This window comes from Elaeis guineensis, chromosome 12, assembly GCF_000442705.2.
Source record: "Elaeis guineensis isolate ETL-2024a chromosome 12, EG11, whole genome shotgun sequence".
Lineage (NCBI taxonomy): Eukaryota > Viridiplantae > Streptophyta > Magnoliopsida > Arecales > Arecaceae > Elaeis > Elaeis guineensis.
In genome coordinates, this window is record NC_026004.2 from 39,525,219 (window position 1) to 39,550,328 (window position 25,110).

A 25,110-nucleotide genomic window follows, 5' to 3' on the forward strand; every position below is an offset into this window, starting at 1 on the left:
TTTTTTGGAATTTTCATGGCTTTTAGGGTATACATTGTGCACCCTTTTCTGGTAATTCATCACAAAAATATGAAGGAGGTGCTCAAAAGTTGGGCGTCCCTTAACTTGCCATGTTTGGATAAGCCTTGACTAGGTGTTTGACATAGATAAAGAATCTATCATATCTCTCTATATAAGATGAGTTTCTTTGTAAAATTTTAAGAAAAGTCAGAGATTTGAGAGACCTTTGTGCCATCCAAAAATTAGAGAGAAATACCTTTGGGCTGTGGAGATATAAAAGATGCAAGTTTGGGTGTCTAGAGAGAAAAATGTGAAGAAGAAGAGAGTCTTCTTCTAGGGTTTTTATTTTCATATCATTCCTCCCTCCATCTTGAGTTTCCTGAGAGCATCTTAGATCTGAAACTCCTCCTTCTACTTTTCATCTTTGGAAGAGTCCAAATCAAGAAGAAGGAGGCACCTGATCAACCATCAAAGAAGGATCAGCACAGTACTAGCATACTGTGCTGATTTCCTGATGCAGGACTTCTGATCGAGATTCGTGGGCTCGTGTGGACGACTCCTAGAGGCCGGATGCGTGTGCGGCTTGCAACATCATCCTTAAGCCCGGATCAGCGAGGTTAGAGCGTCTAACTTGCAAGGTAATAGATCTGATCTATTGTTTAATACATACATTAGATGTGGTATTAAAACATGTTGATATGATCAACATGTAGTTCATGCTATATTTATATATTTTAATTTCTGATTTAATGCTATGTAATAATCATGTAATAGGATCTTAGATCTAGAGATTCTCTAGTTTTAGAAAATAAATTTTAATTTATTTTAGTCTTCCGCTGTATGATCTTGAAAAAGTTTCAAGATCTAACCCTGAAATCCTAGATCTGGTTTTTACATTAGTATCATTTCTTGTTGGATGGATGAATGTAGTATCATGCTCTATTTTTTTGATACTTGACTTAACACCATGATCATCCTATTCTTCTACTTTATTCTTTTTGATGATGTTAAAAAGGGAGAGAAATAATGGAACATAAAAAATATATATATAATAATGATAAAGGGAGAGAAATAAAGGTAAATAGAGAAAATAATATATTTGAGAGAGAAATAATGATAAAACATGAAAATGGTATAGTTCTCAAAATCTTTTAAAAATCTTTTGCTCTTTTTAAGCTTTCTAACAATTTTTACTCTGATACAGTATTCTATATTAAATGATAAAAATTCTGATACTATTTTATCTATTTTTTTAAAAAATAGCTCTGATACTGATTCATAATTTTTTTTAAAAAAACTCTGATACATCTATTTTTACATTCATTTTGATACTATTTAAAAAACTGCTCTGATTAATCTATTTATCTTAAATACTCTACTAATCTTACTTTTGTACTGATACCAAATTGACTCGATACATTCATTTTTGATTCTTGCTCTAATTGTCTAAATCTTACTTTAACATCAAGATAAAAAAAAAGAAAAGAGATATACCTTCTCATATCTATTGCTCTGATACTAGAATCAAAGATTTTTTTTATATAATTTCTTTATATAAGAAAGGAGAAGATTTGTTTTCAAATAATCAAAATAATCTAATCCATACAAAAAAGAAGAAGATTTTGATTGAATAAGGATAATCTTTAAAAATTCTCTAATTCATTCATAAATTATTTGAGCTAAATGAGTTAATTCATTAAAGTTTGCATATCATGACCCTCTATGATTAACCTCTTAGCATAGTTCTTCTAGTGCTTCACAAACCCAAATTACTTGAGCTTTAAAGATATTTTTTATGAATACTCAAATATTTTATCATCATCAAAAAAGAGAAGATTGTTGCTTCAAGAATTGATTTTGATGATCACAAACTATTTAAGGGGACTACTAATGAGTTTTCTATGTTCGAAGATTATTTTTATGATTCAAGTAGTCCAAGAGATTGAGTTTGAGAAGCTTCATCAAATATGTCAAAAGTTAAAATTTTAGCAAGTTGGTGAAGGTTTAAAGATTGTTGAGAGTGTCCAAACTGATTTGAATTCTTTTGAGAGCATTTAGATGAGTTCTGATAAGTTTTAAAACTTAAATGTATGAAAAACTGAGTTAGAACATGATGGGACGACCCACCTAAGTCATCCCCTTCTGTTGGCAGCCGGCACGCAGTATTTTGGATCATGGCATGCTGTGGGACGATCCACCTGGGATGCCTCATATAATTAGAATGCCCCATTGGATGCCCCTCTGAGATCTTAAGACCAAAATAGAAAGCAAGACTTTCTGTCTGGCCATTTAGGATGCCCCATGGGATGCCCCAATGCCAGTGGGACACCCCAGGACATGTCTCATTCTGGGTGAGCTGCGTAATAGCTAGTTTTCAACCCATTTTTGATATATTTAATGTGCATTAAACACACTCCAACGGTTCTAAACCAACTCTAAGATATTCTCAAGGATAAATGGCAACAATAAATACTCTATTCAAGTGAAAAATCATAAGATTTTTGCAAGCTAAAAGTTTAAATCTGAGAAAAGATATTTTCAGCCCTAAGAAAGATATTGAAGTATTTAAGTACTTTACCAACCACTTTCTACCAGCAATCAAGTATGGAATTCATTAAGAGTGAATAGCAAAGGCTTCTACCCCTTAAGTATTGTATTTCTATTATTTTTATTGTGTGTATTAAAGAGGTTTATGTGCTGAAATTTGTATACTCTATTTTTCTCAAATAATTTTTGGGTGTTTGAGTTTTGGAGGGTTCCAAAATTTATTTGGATTGATCCAAACCCTAAATCAGAGTGTTGAAGGTTGGCTTGTATCCAAAAAATAAGTATTCTTACTTGAAAGATAAGGGTCGGAGGTGTCCGATATGGTATAATCCATTATTATCCATTTAGTGGATTGAATTTTTAAGTAGGAACTTGAAGAGTGGATGTAGGTGCAAGGTTGGCACCAAACCACTATAAATCCTTTGTGTTTGTTATGCTTGCCTCTCTTATCTTATTCTTTATGCTCATTACTTGCTTACTTCTTATTTGTATTTGATTTTATTTTTATTGTAAGTTGATATACTTCACTCTTCACCTTGGCACATTGCTTAAGCAGTTCAATCTTTAAAATTTTAAAAAGGCCCAATTCATCCCCCCTCTTAGGCTCCATATCTGGGCAACACCCTAGAGTAAATTATGAAATAAGTACAAACATCCAACTAGAATCTTTTCTCTCTACTATTTATTGTGTCAACTTTCAACCCTCTAGCTCAAATTCTAGATATCAACTATTTAATCAAAATCAATTACATAGACTGACTTACAAACCTAAGAATCATTCTTAATTTTAAAAAAATTAAGCAATATTCTTTACCAGATTATTCTAATATTAACAGCCTATCCAACCTAAAGTCAACGAGCTATATTTGATGAGTGGATGGACAATGACAATAAACATAGGTGTTATATGTTGAAGTCTATGTTAGATGAACTCCAACATATGCATAAGCACATATTCACTGTCAATGATATATTGATTCATCTACAAGTATTGTGAGATAATCAGAGTCACACAGCGTATGAGATGCACAATGGGTAATCAGTCTATGATCATTATTTGATAATGATCAAGAACATTAAGGAGCTTAAAAAGTTCGACATGATCATGCACAAGAAATTGCTTGTCGATTGATCGTACGATCTCTTTTTAGTTCATATGGATAGTTTATCATAAACTACCTTATAAATGAATCTCTTGGTATCTCATCTGAATTGATCAAAATATTGGCAACTAAAGAACCTTGAAAGAGTTCAGAAGTAAATACCTTGAGAGCCTAAAGAAATGAGGACACGCCTTGAGTAGGCATGTCAAAATTACTCAATACTATCCTTATGATTTTTTCTTCTTCTAGTTGAGTTTTAGACTCTAGTGCTTCTTATGCACTTTAGTATAGAATCTATGGAAAGATAGAGGGCTAAGGAAGTAACTCTTATAATTGGCAATAGGACAAGAGTTGCTACTGTGGTCATAGGCATCTATCCTTTATGATTATCATTTAGATTTAGTTCTTAGGGACAGTCTCTATCATTTGCATGGTGATACATCTGTGAACTTAATTAAGCAAGCAGTAAATACCATTGATCTGAGAGATTCAGAGTTGAGATAAATCTTAAGTATATATAGAACCTTAGGCTAGATCATATAGAAGAAATGATTAACAAACTCAAAAAATATAGACTTATGGGCTTATTGACTATTGAATCATATATAGTTTGTGCATCATCTCTTTAAAGAAAAATGATCAAGCTACTCTTACAGGATAAGAGAAAAAGAACCACTGAGATACTTATCCTAGTACACATTTGGTGTGTGTAGCCTATTTGATTTGCTAATAAAGAGAGTTGTCTCTACTTCATTACCTTTACTGATGATCAGTCATAGTATGGGTAAGTATATGAGATATAAATTTAAAATTTTTGAAAGATTCAAAGAATTTAGTTGTAAAGTAGAGAAATAAATCGAAAATTTCTAAAGATACTTCGATCAGATCGAGGATGCAATATCAAAAAAAAAATTGATTATCTCATAAAATGATATAGTTTTATATTGGACCCCTCTTAGTACATCTCAGCTCAACGAGATAATTAAGAAGAGTCATGGAACTGTATGAGATATGGTCTGATCCATAATAGATTTAACTGATTTATTTTATTTCTTTAGGGACATACTTTATTTCTATGAAATTGAATTTTCTCTAAATCTGTTTCTACCACACCATATAAGATATGGTATTGTGAGAACTGAATCTTGATTATTTTGAGATCCAAAGATGTCCAGTCTATGTCAAAGATAGCAGGTAGATATATTAGAGGATAGGTCTATAAAGCTCATCTTAAAAGAGTTTGAAATATTATTTTTCTTCTGAAAGGATCATAATGTGATTGTGACCTGTCATGCTATCTTCTTGAAAAATTGTTTAATCAAGATGAAGCAGTGGGAGGAAAGTTAAGCTCGAAGAGAGTGTCTCTAAAGAGCGACGAGCCATAAGACCTAAAGAACCTATGTATGATGAGCTAGTATACGTATATTTCTCCTCCATCTCATACATATAGTAGGATCTCCCATCCTCTCGAAAGGTACTAAGGTATGCTTAATAAAAGATATAGGAAAAAATTATTTCTCATGGAAGATAGGAAACATAGAGATGATCTCAAAACCTACAACAAGATGATATTAGACATCAACTCCAAGAAACAGATGTAAAATAGCTTCTCTGAATGGATATCTTTTGAAGATTTTTATATGGAGTAGCTTATGGATTTCACTTCTCATGATAGGAGATCACAAAGTCTGCAATAATCTTGGAGTTGGAATATTTATTTTGATGATATGATCAAATTGTTTGATCAGAAATGAGGTATTATATGCTTCAGTGGGAGTATCCAATACTGACATCGATTAAACTATGATTGTATATAGAATTCTCTAATGAAAGACATAAAGCAAGCATCCTATATTCTGAGAATATAAAGATCTATAGAGATAGATACAATTGGATGCTTGTATTTTTACAGATAAAGTACAGAGAGTAGATACTGAAAGGGATCAACATAAAAATCTCAGAGAGAGGTCTGCTATCCTCTCGGACATAGATATATGCCATGTAATATACTTAAACTGATATAGTTAATATTATGAATGTCACGAATAGATACCAGCTGTATCCAGGCTAAGAGCACTGGATTGCTGTGAAAATATCCTTAAGTACTTGAGAAGAACTAAAGACTTTTCTTAATTTTGAAGAAAGATCAGAGCTAGGAGTGAGAGGATACACCAATTCAGATTTTATGTTTGATGTTAATGATAGAATGTCTACATCATAGGTGTAATCATGTCGATATCTTAGAAGAGTTTTAAGAATCGATCGATGAAAGCTGAGTATACTGTAGATATGTAGGATACATTTTGATTCTAATGCTAGTTGCAGAACTAGATGTCATGCCATCAGATACCATGACACTATACCGCAAAGACAATGGCACCATAGTCCTTGCTAAGAAGCTTAGGTCTCACCAAATATCTAATCATATAGAGCAATAGAACATACGACTACCTCAAATAGAAATACATAGAGGTGCAGAGAGCAAACTCTATATGAGATGTGGTTAACCCATTGGTAAGTCACTTAGCTAGCTAAAGACTAAAGCCTGTCTTGTGAAGATGGGGCTTGGTATATGGCAGATTAGCTTTAGTACAAATGGGAGATCATTGGATGTATGTCCTAGAAGCCAATTTTGGCTGACACATATTATATTACTAGGATATGATTGTGTACTTAAAGGGAACTTATATTATCATTCATGTTTTATGTATCTATGAATCATCTAAGAGATTAATAAGATGATGACACATATTTTTAAAGAGTTAAGAATTTAAGATATGTGTCATTGATAGTTAATTCCTAAATTACTTCTGGTCATAGGATCATCTTGGGGAAGTTGATTGATCCAGATAGACCAGTGTACGGATCGCTTTTTTTGGACAGATGAGTCTCGAGTCTGCGGTGAAGTGACACTAGAGTGAGAGTGCAGGTAGTTGTTAGAGAACAACTAGCATTGAGCGTGACCAACATAAGAAGTCACATAGATATTTGCTCACTCGTTAATGACTTTCTCGATGCTACAGTGGTGTGACTGATCCTTTGACCTGCGGTGCTACAACTGCTCGCAGTGTGGCTACTGAAGTTTGACTACACATAAATATTGACTCAATGAGTCTTTGTAGTGGATATTGGCGATAGTTGGTCCACTATAAGAGTAGGATGTGCACTTAGATGAAATCTATCGATCTTAGCAGAAGAGAGTAGTCTTATAGGATTTAAGAAGCAGAGTTCTTAAGTCTATGACTATAGCAGTGTGATTGTTAGAAAAAAATTTTTATGAGAATCACAAATAGATTCGAGCTAATTGAATCTATCATATGATCGATGATGAGGTTTGATAATTTATCCAGGACCTACCATCTGATTGAAACTCATGATAGAGGGACTGTATCATATGTTAACTGCACCTAGAGGTTCATCATCTTTTATTCTGTTGGATTGTCACGACATACTGCTAGGTGTCACTGATGGATTGTGAGACCCACGAGTAACATCTCGATTATCGATAATCTTTGATAGGCAGAGTTAGAATAGTTTCAACCCATTAAAAAAAATTTTGATGATATTATGATAGAGATCATAATATATCTCACTATAGATAGAATAGAACTTATGAGGTCACACACAAAGAGGCTTTTGATGGATCAGATGGTTGAATTACGATTATGAATCGTAATAGGATTTAATTATCAATTTGATTGATGATGAGTGAGTTGTAGAAGGATTAATTAGCAATAAGATTACTAATTAGCTCAATTTATTTGAGCAATGGAGCTTGTATCAAGTCTAATTGAATTAGATTCAATTTGACTTGACATGGATTTGATTTGATCAAGCCTAATTGAGTTATGAGATAACCAAATTATATGGAAGAATAATTTCTTGTTTGATTAAGATTTGGATTTGACTTAATTTCTAATTAGACTAGAATCTAATTAAAAGTATTTGAGTTTCTATTTGGACTAAAAATTTCTCTCTTCATGGGTACACTAAATCTTAATTGGTTAAGATTAAATTGAGTTTGACTCAAGTATCAAGAGAGAGTCTAAAAGGACTAGGACTCCTCCTCTAATTAGATGACATTTAATCTCAATAGTTTAGACTCCTAATCAGTTTAGAATTTCAATCTATTTGGGTCTAATCAATTCCTAATATGATTAGAATTAGTTAGAATTTTATTAGATTTAAATCAGTCACCTAAAGAGGAGTCCCATGTGGATTGGACTCCACTTCCTCCATGCACCATAAGAAGCCCATGCCCACTCATATTTGGATGCCACAAAATATTCAATGCCCTCTCCTCTTTAGCATGTAAGAAGTTCATGTTTCTCTCCTTTTCATCATGAGATATGGGGTGCAAAAATCAGAAAGGGTGGGTGGCACAAAAATTGTAGAGTCCAAGGAAGTTTGGACTCTTATCTCTTCATATAAACCTTATCTCTTCTCCTATTTAAACATGGGATTGAGAGGGGTGTTAGAGGGGCTGATGTAGATCAAGTTTTGATGCCAAAAATCAGAGGTGTGTGTGTGGAAAAATTCAAGGGAGAGAGGCATGACGTGATGGGTCATGGCATGAGGTAAGTTGGCTCATATCTCTTCTTTCTTACCAACAACTAAAGATTGGTTGTTAGGACCATCTCTCTCTCTCTTTTATCTTAGTTGGACTATTGAAAAATGTGTCCCAAAGTCAATCATCAGCTTGTTGACAATTGTGCTCATCTTGTAAATTGTATATGAATTTTTATTAATAAAAATTATTTGATATTTTTATTACAAATTATCTATCTTTGAACTCCTGTATTGTGATGAAGTTCTTAGGACTATAATTAATCGATAAAGGAAGATTTGTTGTTAAGTCCTTAAAAATATTTGCGATCAAATGATATGCTATTAATAGGATGATAGCATTATCAAGTATAGGTCATTGCATGCCATATGAGTTGGTTGTCCTTTTAACCAAAGAGTGTGGAGATAATATTATGACATGCAGTTGGAATATAGGAGTACATTCACATCGAACGTGACCATGTGTTAACACTCTACTGTCAAGAGTAGCTCATGAAGGGTATGGATATAAGTATCCCTCTGATCTAAGACCACCACGATGACTGTAAGCAACTCACTGTACTTTAGTATCAGACCATCTGAGTTTCTAACTCAGTAATGGAAGGCTACTAGGTGCAGTCAAATACTTATCAAGTTGGTGTGTGAGTCAAGATGGAATTAACCCCTCTGAATTAGTAGGAGATATGCATTAGTGTATTTCAATTCAGTAAAATTTTGATCAAGATAATCCATGAGATAGATTTGAAAGGTTGAAATATAATATGATCGACTAAATTAAGGTTGACAGTTAAATCTTAGGTCGTCTTGAGCATTTAGGTCAAAGGGATGAATTATACGATAACCATATGCCAGTAGGTTCTAGAAGGTTGCTTTGCAATTTTCGACCTATCCGATCGTCGGGTCATCATTGCTAGATAGTTATATTGATTGATATAGAAAGTTATTTCTATATTATCGGCTTAAGTTCGAACCTATGGGGTCAAATGCATTAGAAGATTTGATCAGATCTGATGGCTGAAGAGTCCAATTGGATTGTATCTCTGGTGAAGAGTCCTACTCGGACTAGGACTCTAGGGGACAGTCCCACTGGGACTGAGACTCTACTATTTTTGAATAATTAATTAGTAATTAGATTACTAATTAATTCAATTTGATTGAGCAAAGAGCTTTAAATCAAGTCTAATTGAATTAGATTCAGTTCGATTCTGATTGGGTTTGATATGATCGAGCCTGATTACAAGAAAAATTTGATCCTGATTCGATTAGAGTTTTGACTCAACTAATTTTTAATTAGGTTAGAAATTTGATGAGATATTTAAGTTTCTAATTAGATTAGATTCATTTCTATTAGTGGGTTCAATCCAAATTTGATTTGGATTAAAATTGAATTAGAAATGAAGAGTCCAAGTTAAACTAGGACTCTATCCTTATCTCCTAGGCCACTCTTGAACCCATGCCAATTTTTACATGCCTAATTAGAATTAGGTTGTGATTTTTGGTATCATGATAGAGAGTCCAATAAGAGTGGATGGTAATAGCTGATGAGTCATAATATTATCTCTAGCCTAATTCGAATGTGATTTAAATTAGAGATAAGAGGTAAACTAGGAAAAAAAAAAATTTATATGGACTATTTTGGTACCATATTAATTTTTTTCTTATTTTTCTTGGAGAATTCTTTAGCATATGAGACTTTAGAATTCTTTTCCACATCTTAATGATTTTTTTGGAATTTTTTGGGATTCCAAAAGGAGGTTTTGGCATTGACTCTTGGTGCCTTTCCTTGGAAAACCTTAATTCCTAGTCTATAAAAAGGGGTCCTCTCTCTTGGACATCCCATGATCAATTCTTTGCTGATTTTTATTTCTAGAGCCTCTTCTCCTCCTCCTCTATTCTTCCTCTTAATCCTCTCTTGCTTTGGAGTGTCCAAGGTACTTAAAGAAGGAGGAACAAATCAGCTGTCGAAGTTGCTTGCAGGCTAGCACCTCCAAGTCCCTGATCTGCACCTGTCTTCATGTGGATCTTTCTATAGAGGTCAGACGACTCTGTGTGGCTATGAGTGATTTGAGAAATACTTTTTCTAACTATTGGATTAGAGGAGATCAAGATCAAATTTGTTTGGTAATGATCTCTTACTTATTTTGATTCCTATGGTAGATCTAATAGTTAGATCTAGAATTTCAGCATTGATAAGATCAATATAATTTTTTTGTTCCCATCTAAAGTGCATATTTTTATATCAAAGATCATGATATGGTAGTCTAAGATAGGATCTTATGTATGTGATTAAAGTTAAATTATTTAATCTTTTATTTTTACTGCATAAAAATTTTTAAATTATATATACTGCACTATCGTATATTTTCTTCAACTAGTATCAGAGCATGATTGTTTTGAAATAAATTAATATGACTTTAGATCTAAATTTTTTTATTTGATCTAATTATTTATGATTTAGATTAGATCTAAATTAGTTTATTTTTAAATCTGATTATCATCTATTTAGATTAGATATTTTGAGTAGCAAAATACTCAGATTGGGTAATCACCAAACTGTCAGGTCATAGGAGCAAGTAGAATTTCATGACCCCCTCTTTTCATGCAATGGGATGCTCTTCATGGCGTGTAGAGGTGCCACTGTGAGATCCCATGAAGAAGAAAGTGAAAAGAGAAAACTTACTTCCTTGCAAAATCTTAGATCTTGAAATCCTAGGTGTTGTTGTATGTGATGCAAGTTGTGAAGAAACTAGTTACATCTAATCTTGATTAATCAAAATTATTTTAATTTAAAATTATAAAAATTTAGATTTAATCTAAAAGATTTTATAATTTGATGTAAAAAGTTTACATAAAAAATTATTTTCAAAATTTTAACTATGTTGATGCAAAACTTAATTAAGAATTAAGTGTTAAACCCAATAGAACTAGAATTATGATTTAGATCTAATGACATTACATAAAATATGGGACATGAATTAGCTTAAATCAGGTCCTTCTCTTTAATTGGGTTAGACCTAAGGTTAGAATCAAAGAATTGATTAATCATGTAGAGAAATTGATTAAGTCTAACCAAATGTTGAATTAGATTAATCAGGATTTTTTTAGTACCATAGTTGTAGATGGTTAAGTTCATATCTTTGATTAGATCAAATAGATCTTGATTGTGACTCAATGGTTGAATCTGAATCATTAGGTTGGTCAAATCAAAATTAGTTAACCAATTATTGTCTAAGATAAGTTTGACATTTTGAACGATGGTTTTTAATTGAGAGCAGCTTACCTGGCCATTTCGATGGTGTCTAAGACAAGCTTAGCAGACCCTCCCATCGATCTCACTTACCTGACCAATTTGATGAACTAGAGTTTGGTTAGATTGTTAAGTGATTCGAGTTAGCCCATACCATTAAGGTTGATTAGTGTGACTGATCCAGGTGCAAGTTCAATCAGCATGACCTAATCCGATTCAGTGACTTGGTGAAGTCAGTGGGAGGATTGTGGTCTACTGATTAATTTTTTTTCTCTCTTCTTCTCTAAACTGATTAAATCTTCTAAATTATTAGGTCTCTAAAATGAGCTAGTTATGGTGATAACTAAATCATAGTCTCCCATTAAGATGAATGGTAATGGGTCCATTATTCATGATTGACATTACAGGCGCCATCCGTCTGGTATTCACTCTGAATAATAGAATTATCATTCATCATATGATGACTCTGTTGAACTATCTGATGATGGTTGGATTGACCGAGCCATCCTCGAGCCTGATCACTCATTAGGTAGAATTACTGAGTAGGTTCATATTAATGGTTTGACCTAACCAAAATTTTCAATAGAGACCCATCACCTATTGAAATAAAATATGAGGCTAAAATAAATACTAAAAGTTATTTTAAAAAATAATTGGTTGAGAACCTACCTATGGGTGCATATGAGTTGATCGAGTCATTCGCGGGCCTATATGTAGTCGTGTGGATTTTAGTACCTGCTAAAGAATTAAGATAATTCTTCGAATTAGAAGTAGAGGCTATCAATTCGTATAAAATAGTGAGAGGACCTTTAGACTAAAGTTCAAGTCTTTAGGATTAATAAATTTATATACTAATTAGGTTTTGTATTTTTTTTATGTATATAGATATGGCCTCAAACTTATCACTCCGATCACTTTTGGATAGTGAGAAGTTTATTGGACTAAATTTTGATAATTGATATCGAAAGTTAAAGATAGTCCTGGAGTATGAGAGGATCCTTTATGTGATAACGAATCCGATACCTGAAGAGCCTACTCCCAACATCGAGGTACGAATCGAGATACTTATTTGAAGTAGCTCAATGACCGCACCATGATTTATTGCATTATGCGAGCCTCTATGAATAACGAGTTCAGCCAAAAATTTGAAGAGGCTTAGCCAAAGAAAATGCTTCAAGTGTTGAGGGATTCTTTTGGTACTCCTGATGATGTTGAGTGGTACAAGACTAGTTGCACCATTTTCAATATCTAGATGAGGGAGGGTGCATCTATTATCGATCATGTATTGTACATGATCAAGCAGATTGAAAAACTGAGCAAACTCAACTTTTTCTTACATGAATAGCTGGGGAAAGATGTGATCCTAAACTCCCTACCCAAGTCTTACCTGTCGTTCCTCAGTCATTTCAGAATGACAAAGCCAGTAGTCAACTATCACGGACTGTTGGGGTTGCTACAAACTTTTGAGAAGGATCACCAGCTCCATAAGGAGATGGTGAATCTAGTGGGAGGATCTTCTTTGGGTAGTCGTCGTCCCTTTAAGAAAGAGAAAAAAAAAGAAGAATAAGAAGGTGCCTGGTGCTGGGAGTTAGTCTCAGAAATTTAAGTTCAAGGCTGATTAAAGTCAGGCAAAGTGCTTCTTTTGCAAGAAGCAGGGTCACTGAAAGAGGAACTATCCTCAGTATATCACTTCTCTTGATCCGAACAAGCCAAAGAAGAAGAAGTAATCAGTTGCTGGACAAGATACTTATGTGATAACATCTTGTAACTTCTTTTTTTTTATACAATGACCTGGGTATTGGATATCAATAGCCCTATTCATATTTACAATTTGTTGCAGAGTCTTCAGGTCATTAAGAGATTTAGAGATGGCGAGAAATTTTTAAACATTAGAGATGGAAGATCAGTTCTAGTTCTAGCCTTAGGAATCACCAAGCTTGTATTTGAGTCTCATTACATTATTCTTGATGAGTGTCATTACTGTCCTAGTTTTTTTATAAATATTATTTCTATAGATCTCTTAGCCAATTCTAATTATGAAATATCAATAAAAAAAATTATAATATCATTTTGAATGGTATTATAATTTTGCGTGGACAATTGAACAATGATATTTATGTTATATCTAGGCCTAATGTAATGTACATTTTAAATAAACATCCTAGAATAGATGATGTCATAGATGCCTACCTTTGGCATTGTAGGCTAGATCATATCAACAAGAATAAAATGAACAGGTTAGCTCAAAAAGAGATTCTTGATAAAGATGATTATGAATCATTACCTACCTGTAAGTCTTGTTTGTTTGGAAAGATGACTAAATCATCTTTTACTGAAAAAGGTGAACAAGCCAGTAATGTGCTGGATCTAATACATACTGATGTATGTGGATCCATAAGCACATGTGTCAGAGGAGGGTATAGCTATTTCATTATGTTCACAGATGATCTATCTAGGTATAGGTACATCTACTTGATGAAACATAAGTCTGAATCATTTGAAATATTCAAATAGTTCCGTAATGAGGTAGAGAAACAAACTGAAAAAAGTATTAAAACTCTTCAGTCTGATCGAAGAGGTGAATACCTCTCCAGTAAATTTCTAACATATCTAGGAGAGAATAGGATTCTCTCTTAATGGACCCCCCAGGAACACCACAACGTAATTGCATCTTGAAAGGAAGAATCGAACCTTGTTGGATATGGTTTGATCTATGATGGGGTTTGCAATTCTATCGATCTCTTTTTAGGGATATACACTTGAAACAGCCTGTTTTGTGCTCAATAATGTTTCGAGCAAGTTAGTTGGTAAGACACCGTATGAGATATGGTCAGGATGTAGGCCGAACCTCTCTTACTTTAGGGTCTGGGTGTGTCTGACTTATGTTAAATGATTATAAACTGACAAGCTCAGTCCTAGGTATGATAAATATAACTTCATAGGGTACCCCAAGGAAACAAGAAGATATTACTTTTACCTGTCTGTTGAACAAAAAGTGTTTGTCAGTAGTAAGGCATACTTTTTGAAAAAAAATTCCTTAGTGAAGGAATAAGTGCCTCTAAAATCGAGCTTGACGAAGTTCGATAGGTAGAAAAATTGACACCAATGATTGAACCTGAATTGAATTTGATAAGATCAAACTTGGAGTTCAATGAAAAAATATCCTTAAGATGATCCGATAGAGTACCACATCTGCTGGATAGATACTTAGATTTCTTGATTCGGGATGGGGATCCTGTTGAACTCGATGAGAATGATGAGGATTCGATCACCTATATGGATGCGATGCAGAGGTCTGACTCTGATAAATGACTTGAAGCCATAAAATTTAAAGTGGAGTCCATGAAGGTCAACGATATATGGATATTGGTTGACCCATCTGAAGGGATTAAATCTATAGGGTGTAAGTGGGTCTTCAAAAAAAAAAGGAGCGCAGACAGGAAGGTGGAGACCTATAAATCTCGTTTGGTTGTCAAAGGCTATCATCAGCATTATGGTATTGACTATGACAAGATATTTTCTCTTGTGGCAATGCTCAAGTCCATTTGGATTATGCTTGCGATAGCAGCAAACCTGGACTATGAAGTCTGGCAAATGGATGTGAAGACAGCTTTCCTAAATGGAGAGCTGAATGAAGAGGTGTATATGATACAACCTAAAGGTTTAACATCCACAGATGAGTCCAAGATGTGCAAGTTTCAGATATCCATTTATGGATTGAAGCAAGTATCTCAGAGTTGGAACATATATTTTGATAAGGTGATCAGAACTTATAGCTTCATTAGAAACGGAGAGAAATCTTGTATATATAAGTGGACAAATGGTTCAATAATTATATTTCTTGTATTGCATGTAGATGACATTCTCTTAATCAAGAATGATGTCCCTACATTATAGAAAATAAAGGTGTGACTTTTGTCACAATTTGTTGCTCCTTGAATTGATTTTGATAATTACAAAGCATTTGAGGGGGTTACTAATGATTTTGTCTTGAAAAAAGATTTATTGTATTTCAGGGGCAAAATCATAATTTTATCAAGTTCTAATTCAGAAGCCTCAAGAGCAAGAGCAGAAGATTTATAATCTATTGGAGGTAATTTTAATATTTTTGGATATGTATTTTGAAAGAAAATCATATTTATATATTTGAGTCGATCCCATGAGTCGACTCATGTCAAAAGGAGTTGAACGGCACGTTATTTTTTGGCTGGCACACTCTGTGAGTCGACCCCTATGCATGAGTCAATCCTATAAGTCGACCTCTGTTGGTGTGCAAGCCAAAGATATAGAACAGTCATTTTCTATTCTGTGCCACAGAAGTCGACCCTATGAGTCGACTCATGAGCATGAGTCGACCCTATGAGTCGACCCCTGCAACGAAAAAATTTCGCAACGGCTAGTTTTTAGCTCATTTTGACTGTATTTAATGTCCATTTAATGTGCTCTAACGGCTCTATTTCAGCCCAGATTACTCTCCACCATCATTTGAAGTTATAAAAGGCACTTAAAGGAGGGAATCAACAAGATTTTGAAAAGGTTCTTCAAGCATTCATTTCAACCCTAAGCAAGAGCCCTCTTGAAGTTAAAGAAACTTTTATTTCAAGTTCACCAACCCCTCAAGAGCTCATTCAAGTCTTCAACCATCTTGAAAAAAATCAGAAAAGCTTGCTTTTTTTTGTGTAAAGCTTTATTCACTCATTAAAAAAGCTACATCTATATTTTCATGTGATTAACTGTTATACTCTATTTTTGAGTTGATTTTTTATTTTGGAAGGGTTTCAAAATATGAAAAAGTTGATTCGAACTTTGAATCGGATTGTATTGGGTTGGCTTGTATCCGTAAAATAAGTATTCTAGCTTGGAATAGCTAGAGTCGAAGGTTTTGATGTTGTATTCAGTTTGAATACAGTTTAATGGATTTGAATTCTCAAGTAGGAGCTTAGAGAGTGGATGTAGGTACAAAGTTGGCACCGAACCACTATAAATCTTTTTCTTTATGTTGTGCTTACTTGCTCTTCTTTTAAATTTTCTTATCTTCTTACATTCTTGCATCCAACTTCTACACCTTGCATAAATTTTACTCTCCACATTTATCCTACTCATTGTTAAATAATCCTCATAGTTGTAAGTTAATTTTAAATTTTTAAAAATCCAATTCACCCTCCCTCTTGGGTTGCATAGCTGGGCAACAAGTGGTATCAGAGCACGGTGCTCTAGCCCTACTTTGATTTAACCATCAAAGAGCTAAAGATCTATGGCAACTCAAGTTGGCACTTCACTAGCCGAGGGGCAGTCCACAAACCGACCTCCACTTTTTAATGGATCAAATTATACCTATTGGAAGCTCAGATAAAAATCTTTATTCAAGCACTTGACTATGATATGTGGAGTATCATAGTAAATGGACCACACACACCCATTAGAATAATTGATGGTGTGGAATCAACCAAATCCAAAAAAAATAGGATGAGGTTGATAAGAAAATGACTCAATTAAATGCTAAAGCTATGAATATTTTGTATTGTGCTCTAGATGCTAATGAATTCAATCATATTTTAACATGCATGTCAGCTAAGAAAATATGGGATAGATTAGAAGTAACTCATGAAGGAACTAATCAAGTGAAAGAATCAAAAATTAACATGCTTGTGCATAAATATGAACTTTTTAAAATAAAGCATGATGAATCAATAATTGAAATGTTTACTCATTTTACTGATATTATTAATGATCTAAAATATCTTGGTAAGTCTTATTCTAACAGTGATCTTGTGAGAAAGATTCTTAGGTCTTTACCAAGGACTTGGGAGGCCAAAGTGACTGCAATCCAAAAAGTCAAAGATCTGAATATCTTACCCTTGGAGGAGCTTCTAGGATCGCTGATGACACATGAACTAAGCATGAAATAACACCAAGAAGAAGATATCAAAAAGAAGAGGATAATCACCCTCAAATTCACTGCTCAACCTGATGAAGAATCCGATGATACAGAAAATGAAAAGCAGGATGAAAAAATGGCCCTCATTACTAGAAAGTTTCAGAAGTTTTTGAAGAAAAGAAGACAAAGAATGAGGAAGAGACCACGTATAAAAGGAGAACATAGCAAAGAGAAGGATAAGGAGCAACCCCTTATTTGTTTTGAATACAAGAAATCGGGATACTTTAAGTCTGAATGCCCACAACTGAAGAAGGATCCCAAGAAGTACAAGAAGAAGGCCATGATGGCTACATGGAGCGGAAGTGATGAGTCAAGTTTTGAAGAAGAAGACTCAAATGAATAAGCCAACATGTGCCTTATGGCACATGAAAATGAGGTAAATACTGAAACTCCTATTGACTTTACTTTTGAAGAACTTCATGAAGCGTTTTATGATCTAATTGATGAATTAAAGAAGCTAGGGGTAAAGAATAAAGAATTAAAATCAAAGAATCAATCTTTACTAAAAAAAATGAGAGTATTTCAAATGAAAAATCAATTCTGTCTCAAAAAAATTTGAACTTAAAAAATGAGATTGTCAAGTTAAAACCAATAGTTAAAAAGTTTGCTTTAAGTTTAAATAAACTTTACATGATACTTGATAATTAAAAGGCCATTTATGATAAAGCTGGTCTTAGATATAACCCTTTAAGGAAATAAAAATTTCTGAAAAATATCTTTGTAAACTCATCATACAATAAATTTTCAAATATAACTTGCTTTAAATATGGTAGAATAGGACACAAATCCTATTCATATTTTTCCAACAAATCTAAAAATTCCAATGTAAAAAAAATATAGGTTCCAAAAGAAACCATTATAACTAACCTAAAAGGATCCAAGAAAACTTGGGTACCTAAAGTCAAAACTTGATTCTTGTGTATAGGTGTGTCTTGCATCCCAAAGAGCAAATCGAAGATGGTATCTTGATAGTGGGTGCTCAAGACACATGACTGATAATGAATCCTAATTCATCACACTTGATGCTAAAAATGGAGGGATGGTCACCTTTGGAGATAATGGCAAAGGAAAGATCATCGGTATAGGTAACATTGGTATCACTCCCTCCAAGTATATTAAAAAATTTTATTAGTAAATAGTTTAAAATATAATTTATTAAGCATCAGTCAATTTTGTAATAAAGGATACAAAATTATTTTTGAATCTTCAGTTTGCATAGTAACTAATCCTATTAATGAAGGCATTAAATTTGTTGGACATAGACATGATAATGTTTATATGGTAAATTTGAATGATCTTTCCAAAATAAACATGTAATGCCTAGTAGCCTTAAATGCGAAGATTAATGAGACTAGTTGGCTTTGTCATCGCAAGCTTGCACATATTAGCATACATTCACTTTCAAAATTTATTAAAAAGGAATTGATTCGGCTTACCCAAATTGAATTTTAAAAAAGATAGAATTTGTGATGCATGCCAAATGGGTAAACAAACACGAGTCTCATGCAAATCTAAAAATATTGTTTCAACTTCTAGGCCATTAGAACTATTGCACATAGATTTATTTGGACCCACTAGAACTACTAGTCTAGGTGGAAAACGATATAGTTTTATAATTATTGATGATTTCTCTCATTTTACATGGGTCTTCTTTTTGGCACATAAGGATGAAATTTTTCATATTTTCTTAAAATTTTATCGAAAAGTCACAAATAAAAAAAGTTTTTTAATTCAAAATATTTGAAGTGATTATGGAATCAAATTTGAAAATTAAGATTTTAAAAAATTTTGTGATGAAAAAGGTATTGACCATAATTTTTCAGCACCTAAGACACCCCAACAAAATGGGATAGTAGAAAAAAAAATAGAACCCTTGAAGAAATGGCCTGTACCATACTATATGAAGTAACCTTCTAAAATATTTTTGGACGGAAGCAATTAACATGGCATGTTACATATTAAATCATGCTTTAATTAGACCAATTTTAAAGAAAATCCCTTATGAGCTTTGAAAAGAAAGAAAACCAAACATTGCATATTTTCATATTTTTGGTTATCGATGTTTTATTTTGAACAATGGCAAAGAAAGTCTAGAAAAATTTGATGCTAAATCCGATGAAGTGATTTTTCTTGGTTACTCCTCTTCTAGCAAAGCTTTTAGAGTTTTCAACAAAAGAACTTTAATAGTAGAGGAGTCAATATATGTTATTTTTGATAAAACTAATGATCTTTCTTCAAGAAAGAATGAAGATATTGATGATACAGATCCTCTTATAGAAGGGATGAAGGAGATCACTCTAAAAGACTCAACCATTCAAGATGATGAAGAACATGAAGACAAACAGGATGAAGAAGGTGAAGAACAACAAGAACAACCTCTAGGTACAAATGATCTACCCAAAGAATAGAGGTATGATCACAATCACCCCAAGAAACTAATCATTGGTGATCCTACACATGGTGTAAGAACTCACTCTTCACTTAGAGATGCATTCAATCATTTTGCTTTTGTCTCTCATCTTGAACCTAAAATCATAGATGAAGTTGAAAAAGATTATAATTGGATAAATATAATGTAAGAAGAACTTAATCAATTTGAAAGAAATAATGTATGAACTTTAGTTTCAAGACCTAAAAATTATTCAATAATTGGCATAAAATGGGTATATAGGAATAAATTGGATGAACATGGAAATGTGATAAAAAATAAAGCAAGATTAGTTGCAAAAGATTATAATCAAGAAGAACAAATTGATTTTGATGAGACCTTTGCAATTGTTGCTAGATTAGAAGCAATTAGATTTCTACTTGCATATACTTGCTTTATAAATTTTAAGTTATTCCAAATGGATGTCAAAAGTACTTTTCTAAATGGATATATTGTTGAAAAAGTTTATGTAGAACAACCTTTAGATTTTGAAAATCATGCTTTTTCTAATCATGTTTTTAAATTAAACAAAGCATTATATGGTTTGAAACAAGCACCTAGGGCTTGGTATGAAAGGCTAAGCAAATTTCTGCTTAATAATAATTTTTCAAGAGGAAATGTAGACACAACCCTTTTCATTAAAAAAAATTAAAATGATATATTAGTTATACAAATATATGTTGATGACATTATTTTTGGGTCTACTAATGAAACTCTTTGTCAAGATTTTGCTAAGCTCATGCAGGGAGAGTTCGAGATGAGCATAATAGGAGAACTTATATTCTTCCTCAGACTCCAAATCAAACAAACAAAGAAAGGAATCTCCATCATCCAAAGCAAGTACATAAGAGAACTACTCAAAAGATTTGGAATGGAGAACTCCAAAGCACCCATGAGCCCATCATGTAAGCTTGACAAGGATAAAGGAGGTAAAAATATAGACTTAAAATTTTATAGAGGCATGATTGATTCTCTATTGTATTTAACTATTAGTAGACCAGATATTATGTTTAGTGTTTGTCTTTGTGCTCGCTTTCAATCAAATCTAAAAGAATCACACTTAAATACAGTTAAAATAATCCTTAGATATTTAAATGGTACACAAACTCTAGAACTATGGTATTTTAAGGACTCATCAATTGACTTGATAGGATATTCAGATGTCGATTTTGCTGGATGTAGATTAGATAGAAAAAGTACTAGTGGAACTTATCAATTTTTTGGAGTTAACTTAATCTCTTGGTTTAGCAAGAAGCAAAATTCGGTACTCTACGGCCGAGGCCGAATACATTATAGTCGGAATTTATTGTGCTCAAATCTTGTGGATTAAGCAACAACTTGAAGACTTTGACATCAAACTCAATAAAACTCCCATAAGATGTGATAACACTAGTGCTATAAATCTAACTAAAAATCTAATTCAGCATTCTAGATCAAAACATATTGAAATTAGGCATCATTTCATAAGAGAACATATCCAAAATAAAGATATAATTCTTGATTATGTTTGTACTAAAAAATAATTGACTGACATCTTTACTAAGACCTTAAGTGAAGATAGATTTTGTGAAATTAGGAGAGAACTAGGAATCCTTGATCCATCAGCTTAAGTATCTCTCTGATTCCAAATTCTTAATGTCAAAAATTCATTGAACCAAATCTATTGAGCTCAATTCTCATTTTTCTTAAGAACTCGAAAGCTCAAAACTATTATTCACATGATTAATATTTGGGTAAACATCCTTCTCTCAGAGTTTCAAATTTTTTCAAAATTATCCCATCATTCTTTTGAATTTTTCTGTGCCATGAGTCAACCCCTAGGGTCGACCCTAGGATAAACTTATAATTTTGACAAAACCCTTCGGACGCTCTCTTCTTATTAAGAATTTTTTCTTGAGCCAACTCAGCCCTTCGTCTTCTTCCTCCCACCAAATCAAAAGCTCTCCATCTCTTCTCCCTCAAACCAAAGATTTCTCTCAAATATCTCCTCCCACCGATTTTCACTCTTCAAATCGTCCGTTTAGGAACCAAGTTCCTCTCCTCTTCCTTCTTCATTTGGGACGGTTCGAGCTTGCCCTAGACTCTACCTATCTTCTCCAAATCGGCACATCACCTCTCCAAAATCTTTGCCTTTCCACTAGAATCTTTTTCTCTCTCCCTCACATTTAGTCTCCAAAGCTCCGTGCAAGTCCTTCTTGACCAAATAGCTCCCAAAATGAAGCTTCCACAGAGGAAAAAATCTATTCGTGGGTTGGAAGAGAGTGTGCGCAGAAAGAGATTAGCAGTCGAGCCCTCTCCTGCTCCAATCCCTACTCCAGGTCCTGCTTCAGCTTCTACTCAGTCCCTAATCAGCCCAAGCAATGTACCTCTCTCTGATCGAAAAGTGAAACCTAGAAAAAATATTGATTTCAAGTTTTTTAAAAAAGAAGGGTTCAATATTGAATCGAAGATTAAGAATCAAGGATGAAAATTTTATTGCTCTTTAAAGAAAAATACGTATGTCGATCTAGTCAAAAAATTTTACTTAAATTTGAGCTATAGCAATGGAATAATGAAATCTACAGTAAAAGATATTGATGTTATTCTTGATCCAGTATATTTGGGACAGATACTGTATTTGCCTTGTGAAGGCTATACCAATATGGAGCTCCCAATTAAAGAAGAAGGAATTAATATTATCTTAGGGAGAACTTATACTAGAAGTTTAAATAAATTGGAAGCAAAAATTCTTTCTATTGAGATGAGGTTGTTACATCACTTGGTAACCAAACTGTTTGTCCTTAGGAGTGGTAGACATGACCTTCTATCTGGTAGAGACATTTGCATTATGTACCATGTGATCACACAGACCCCCCTGAACCTTCCAGCATTAATGTTTGAGGCCATGAGGGAAACCCTGAATAGGTCCAAGGCTCACTTACCTTTTGGTATGGCACTCACCTTAGTTTTTAGAAGATTTAAAGTCAGTTTTGAGGGGGAGGCAGTTGCTAGACTATCCCATTCTGACACCATCAACCGTCACACACTGCATCACATGGGTTTTTCTAAGACTAATGGTGGTTGGACAAAGGGTGTTGAGGATAGAGCAGAGGAGGAGGGACCATTTTCACCTGTTCGTGATCACAAAGCATCCCTAAATATTCAGTTCATATCTGATTATGAGGCTGGTCCTTCAGAGTCTGTGAGGAGGCATGCTTCAGTTCCACAGTCAGAGAGCAGGGCACATCCTTCAGAGTCAGACTAGCAGATGATCAGATTGAGATGATGTCCCAGTGTGTTGCCTCCATTCTATCTCAGTAATTTGTCACTTTAGTCTTTGCTCAGAGATCGACATCCCAGGGTGACTCAGACTAGACTCTGATCCCTCATATTTCTTCTATTTTTCAGATGCTTACTGATCAGTCGATACGCATTGAGCAGCTTGAGGGATGTATTTTGAGATTGACAGGTAGAGTATTAGACTTACAGGGGCAAGTATTAGCTTTAGCCCATCCCCAGCCGCATGAGGATATCACAAAGGTCTCAGACCTATCTGCAGAGGCGGCTAGACTTTGAGGAGTTTTAGAGAATGGCTTTGACTTCTTGAGGAGAGAGATCAGGAGCTCCAGTGAGAATGTTTCTACTCAGTTCAGTGCCCTAATGCAGTCTGTATCGAGAGCCTTGGATCTTTTGGACACCATCAGATTTTTTCTTATTGCACAGTCTGTAGCTTCTCAGGCTCCAGGATCCTCTCACCCCTCTACTCGTGCTGGTACCTCTACCCATGGTCGAGGCAGATGTGGTCAAAGTCGTGCTCATGGACTTGATCCTACATCTCCTCACCCTATCTCTGATTCTTCAGATTCTGATCCCTCTAGCCATGACATCTATTAGATCTAGATTAGTTTGTCTCCTGTGTCTAGGATCATCTTATGGGCTTTGTATTTGTTGGCTAATTAACTCTTGGATAGTTTCTATCCATGACTTTTATATTTTGAGTTGACTCATGTGTATTGGAATACCTTTTATATTCAGTCACTTTTGAATATATATATATATATATATATATGTGTGTGTGTGTGTGTGTGTGTGTGTGTGTGTACTTTGACTTTCAATGAATGTCTATGAATGTGATCAAATTGAATTATTTTAATTATGAGATATAAAAAATAACTCATATTAGTGCTGAGAAATACTATGAATTGCAATATCTTCTAGATGAGCAAATTGATATATCCTTTATGTTTGCTATGTTGAGGGGGAGTAGAGAAATAAGCAATCAAAGAAGGGGGCTAAAGAAGTAAAATATGGTATCAAAAAGGGAGAATAAAAAAAATATATCCTTTTTGTCATCTTTCTTTTCTTTTCTCTATCCTTAAAATTCCTTAAGATCTTAATTGATGCTATCAAAAAGAGGAAGTAAAGAAAATTTATCCTTTCAAGATTCCTTAAAAGGAGGAGTAGAGAATCTTAATTGATGCTGTCAAAAAGAGAGAGTAGAGAATCAAAATCGAATTTGAGCAATAAGCAATAAGCAATAAAGAAATTAGTAATAAGCAAAATTGTTAAGCAAATATGTCAAAGAACCAAAATCGTCAGCTTCTTTTTTAAGCAAAATTGTTAAGCAAATGTATCAAAGAACCAAAATCGTCAGCTCCTTTTTTATCTAATTTTCAAAGCAAATAAACTTATAAGCAAATTTCAAATTGATCTTCAAACTGCTTATGATGCATTTCGTTCAAATACTTGGCTATGATATTGAAGTGATGTATCTTCATAAATTTGAAATTCATGTTCAATATTTTATATATGCTTTTGCTCAAGTATTTTGTCATCATCAAAAAGGGGAAGATTGTTGCTCCTTGAATTGATTTTGATGATTACAAAGCATTTGAGGGGGTTACTAATGATTTTAGCTTGAAAAAAGATTGATTGTATTTCAGGAATAAAATCATAATTTTATCAAGTTCTGATTCGAAAGCCTCAAGAGCAAGAGCAGAAGATTTGTAATCTATTGGAGACAATTTTAATAGTTTTGGATATGTATTTTGAAAGAAAATCATGTTTATATATTTGAGTCGACTCCATGAGTCGACTCATGTCAAAAGGGGCTGAACGGTACGTTATTTTTTGGCTGGCACACTCTGTGAGTCGACCCCATGAGTTGACCCCTGTGCATGAGTCGACCCTATGAGTCGACCTCTGTTGGTGTGCAAGCCAAAGATACAGAATAGTCATTTTCTATTTTGTGCCACAGAAGTCGACCCCATGAGTCGACTCATGAGCATGAGTCGACCCTATG